Source organism: Kryptolebias marmoratus, linkage group LG2, assembly GCF_001649575.2.
Source record: "Kryptolebias marmoratus isolate JLee-2015 linkage group LG2, ASM164957v2, whole genome shotgun sequence".
Taxonomy (NCBI): domain Eukaryota; kingdom Metazoa; phylum Chordata; class Actinopteri; order Cyprinodontiformes; family Rivulidae; genus Kryptolebias; species Kryptolebias marmoratus.
Window position 1 is genome coordinate 33,106,124 of NC_051431.1, and position 5,273 is coordinate 33,111,396.

Here is a 5,273-nt window from a genome sequence, read left to right on the forward strand (position 1 = left end):
CAGGTAGGCAGGCGGACGGACACTACCTCTTTGGCAGAGGTAATAAATGTATAACCTAACATTTAATTCCCAGCTTACCATGTCTTGTGTGTATGATATAGTCCCTTCAAAAAAAATAACTAATTTTAGGGTTTTATTGAGACTGATAACAATTATTTAAAAGGTTTCACTTTTGGGGGTAGTGCCCCTAGCAAGTGTTAATATAAACTTATTAATACAGATAACCTTTCCCATACAATTCACTCATCACTTGTCCACCTGGACAATAAAAACTGCTATGTAAGGCTGGTATTTGTAGATTACAGCCCTGCTTTTCTGACACTCATCGTCACAAATCTAATTCAGACGCTGCTGGGCTTGGGCACTGCCTGTTTATGCAAATGAAACCTGGAATTATTCACCAATAGGCCAGATCATGTATGAATTAAGACTTCCTCCAACCTGATCTTGAACACTGGCACCCTCCAAGGATCAGTTGTTGGTCCATATCTGTTATCTTTATATCCATTCCTGTTAGCTACAACATTTAATTTCCCTTTGGGATTAATAAAATATTTTTGAATTAAATATTTGTACACACATGATTGTGTGTCCTGACACAACACTAATAAAAAAGCATTTCAAAGTTTGCAGAAGACACGACCATAGTGAGCCTGATCACCAGCAAAAATGACACTGCCTACAGGAAGGAGGTCAGACTCTTGGCAGATTGATGTCAGGAAAACAACCTCTCTCTTAACATCAGTATTAATAAAGAATTGGTCCTGGACTTCAGGTAACAGGATGTGGCTCATTCATTTTGCTAAAATTTGATGTGGATGTAACTGTCATTCACAACAGTGCTACTCGTTGTGCAAGCTCTTTCCTTAAGACTTTAGCATTAACTGTTGGACTTAGCCCTCTGCCAGTTAGTAAGACGCGCTATGAACCACTGGATGGATTTCCCAAAACGGCTATAACTTTTTAATTTCCCAACATCTCAGCATCAACCGCGATGCAGAATGTATTTTTTCCAGGAATGCTAGGCCTTTTATTTTGTTGTATTTTCGGCATATTCTTAAAGAATAACTTTTTGTAACGGTATGGTACCACCTTTACTCATATCCATTAGGCCTGTTTCACTTCTCTTCTAATGCTCTGTCTAGGCTATGTTGTTTACCAATCTTCTCTTTCAGCTGTACATCCATCTATCCCCCCTGATGGCTTTTGTAATGAATTCTACACTATGTTTCAATCATTCCTGTCTACCTGTCTCTTGTTTTCCCCACAAGTGTCTAACTGACAGCATGCACTTTCTCCCTTTTATCACTCATTCAGTGTTTGGCAGATATTGGCTTCTGTGTATAGCTACACACACTTTCTACTTTGAAGATGCAGTAGTTTTCTTGAAAACATACTGCATCCTTTACTGTTTAAGATAACTAGTGGTCTACAACACTGTGGAATGTTTTGTTGTTGTTTTTTCTTCAACTCAAACTCACTATCAAATTGGTACACTTTCTAAAATTTATGTGATAGTTTTCTCTGAAGTTAAAAAGTTTCCCAGATAGGACTTGTACTGCAAAAAGGTACTAACTAATTTGTTCTTTCACATTTTACAAGTACCTATCATCACAAAACCATTTTGAGTTCCCTATAGATAAAAAGTTGTTGCCAGAATATGCTACATTTATTTTAAAGCTGTGTACAAGTACCTTGCTGGGGTGACATGTTATATTGTAGCGCTGTGTGGATGTCAGTGCATAATAATCTATAATTTATAAAAATTTGGCATACATTTTCCACAGATTTATGGAGATATGGGAACATCATTCTTTTTTTCATGTGGCATCTGTCAGGTTAATTTTTTATTTTGGTTAATTTTTGATGGTGTGTTTCTGTTTTTATTAGTTTTTTGTTTTTTGATCATGTCCCTGTATTTTGTCACACGTGTGTTTTTGTGTTTTTTTATGGTAATATTACTGTGTTTTTACTCATTTGTGTTTTTTGTTCCTGCTTCCTTGTGTTCCTTGTACCATCATTCACCCTCCCTCAGTTCAGCTTCTCAGTCAGCCTGCCACGCCCCCTCTCACCTGTTCCCGATCCCCATTAAGCTTAGGCGTTCTCCTTTTCCTCATCTCCTCAGTTCTATATATTCAGTCTCTGACCACTTTTACTTCAGTAGTGCATTGTTGGCTCTATGCTACAGCTCCAGTTTGTTCTATATGTTTCCTTTTCGCCTCCCTGTGATCTCCCATGCTTATTTGTAAATCTTTGCTGCCTCGTCAGCCTTTTGTTTTAATAAATGTTTGTGTTTACACTTTAGTTCTCATGTCAGTCTTCATTTTGGGTTTACCACCACAACCATGACAGCATCATAGTAATAGCTGGAAAAATGCAATAAATGTTTCTCTTATCTTCTCCAACATATTTTGTTTATCTAAACAATGTCAGTAAAAAGACTTAGTTTCTTATGGGATAAGCAAGTTCACATGTAATGGTGCCCAACATACTTTTATATACAAAATCATAAATAAAATGAAATGGCCATCATTCATTGAAAGAATGCACTGTTTTTCATGCCAGAGCTCTGAGATGATCTTATAATTCATTTAATTGTTCATTCTCATCATTGCAACAAAAGCTTCTCTCCAGAGGTATGCTCAAAAAGAACCCTGATTTTTTGTTAGGGTTAGTGTTTCAGAATATGGAAAGCTCTCCTTACCATTTGAGAGAGCTTGCATGGGCAGAGTCGTAACACTCTGGTTAAATACATAGATCTAAAGGTGAAACACAGTGTGTGTGAGTGTGTGCACGTACATTTGTGTATGCATTTGGTCCAGTGTCTGTCTGTCAGCGAAATATCTCGAGAATCACTCAACAGATTTTATTGAAACTTTCAAAAAGTAATCATTAGATGTAATTCAAAATGGCTCCCACATCTAATAAACATTAGCGAACATAAAAATGGCTATATCTCAGACAGCATTACAAATATTAAGCAAGCGTTTTACGTGGTTGTAGCTGAGTCATTAACACAAATATCCTGAGTGTGGCATCTTCTGATATTGCATAAGATGGCACATAACATTATATTTTAAGATTTGACCAAAATGGTTACAACTCCATCATTTTTCATCATATGATGTTCATAGTCTAAAACTCTGGCATGAAAGTCAATGGGCGATATATACTAGGCCTTTAATTTTACTTATTTGCACTGGTATACAGTGAGTATATGCATTATGTTATAGCCTTTTAAACTCACAAGACTTTCTTCTAGTTCCATTTTTGACTATCTTTTTCCTCTTTCTCATCTTCTATAACACCCTTTTATTCTTAAATCATTTTCTCCCCCATTTGTCTCTCTGTGTCTTTCTTCCTCCACTCACTGCATCTTTCTCAACTTTGCTTGATAAAATCTCCTCCCAAAACTTCTGTTTCAATCCCCAAACAAATCTCTGCTCTCCTTTCAATCCATCCACACCTTGTTCATTGGTGCCATTCATCTCTGTCTCTGTGACTCATTTTCTTCCTTCTAAACTGTTTCCCCTCTCTGCTTCATTCCTGTAGTAATTCTAATTCTTTTCTTCCCTTCATGCTTCATCTTTCTCTCAACTCCAGTTGATTGCCAGATTCTGTCTTCAGGAAAGATTAGGACAGTGATTTAAACAAGGGTTGGCTTCTAGAGTTTTAGGACTAAATTTGGATCTTTTGTTGTGCCAGTCATAGGCTGTCGATAACAAACACGATCTTCGAGCATAGGTGTGTCCATAAGTGCACATGGCACCAGGACTCCCTAGGTCTATCAGTGACTACAAAGATATTGATAGACTTTGTCATAATGTCATCTGATCTGCAGCCTAATATTTTGGACACTCAGGTGAAGAGAAAAGCAGGGCTGTCAACTGAGTTGGAGCAGATGAGAGGGGAATATGCCCAGCATATTTGGTTGGCACAAACACATAGTAAGGGTTTGGAATGCCTGGCTTAAGAACCCATCAGAAACTCAGAGCTTCAACTGCATCCAATCAGAGGCAGGGGACATTGAGTCCAAGTGGGTCATGTTTTGTCTTTCCATTGTCAAGGTGGCTGTACTGAGCTGTGGCCGCAAAGTTGTTGGTGCCTCTTGTGGCAACCATCCTTGAACCTGGTGGTGCACACCCTAGGTCAGGGGTAGGCAACCCTGGTCCTGGAGAGCCACTATCTTGCATGTTTTCCTTGTTTCTCTGCTCGAACACACCTGATTCAGTGGTTAAATTACCTCTTCTTGTTCTACAGAAGCCTGTTAATGACATGCTGATTCAAATCAGGTGTGTTGGAGCAGAGAAACAAGTAAAACATGCAGGATAGTGGCTCTCCAGGACCAGGGTTGCCTACCCCTGCCCTAGGTGATGGAAGTCATCCATATAAAAAAGGTGTCCTTTTGGCCCTTCTTAGCTGGTAGAACTCCAGAGGCAGCTGAAGGGTGTCGGTGGGCCAAGGGAGCTGCAGCTGTGGCTGTTGCTGAGGCAAAGACTTGGGTGTGGGAGGAGTTTGGTGAGGTCTTGGATAGAGATTCTTCACTGGGTCCAAGAAGAATCAGTCAAACTGCCAGGCAGCTGAGGAAGCATCGCTTTACCAACACTGTGTATAGTGTAGGTGGGTTGCTGTTGACATCAACCAGTGATGTTGTTGGATGAAAGATTACTACTTCAACAACATTTTCAATCCCACCAGCACAATTTTAATGAAGGAAGCTGAGTCTTTGGACTTTGGTGTGGGTCTGTCCATTAACCAGGACTGAGGTTGCCAAGGTAGTTAAAGGGGACCTATTAGGCTTCCTTGAACAAGTTAGGATAGATCTGTACAAAACATGTTCATTAAATTTAATACACAAAATCATTCTCATATATTGAGATTTCACCTGATCAGTTCTGCCTGTTTTGAGCACATTTCAGAATGTGCGGTTTTAGGGCTATGTCACTTTTATGCATAAGCTGCTGTTGGCCACGCCCCCCAACTCAGTGTCCCATCTTAAAATGTGAAAATGTGCTGGTGTAGATTCTCATTCCCATCTTAAAACATAAAGGCTCTCTGAAGGATTACATGCTGCAGATTTGACGCACACATATATAGTTTTTAATTCAAACTCTGAGGATTCTGACTCCGGCAATGTGAGGATCTGGGTTTTGGTTCCGCCCTCTGGGCGNACTAATTATTGTTCCACAGGTGTTCCTCATACCACTGATGAGACCAGCCAGGATTTAAGCAGCAGGCGGTGATCAGACCTTCGCTGGAGCATCGAACCTACT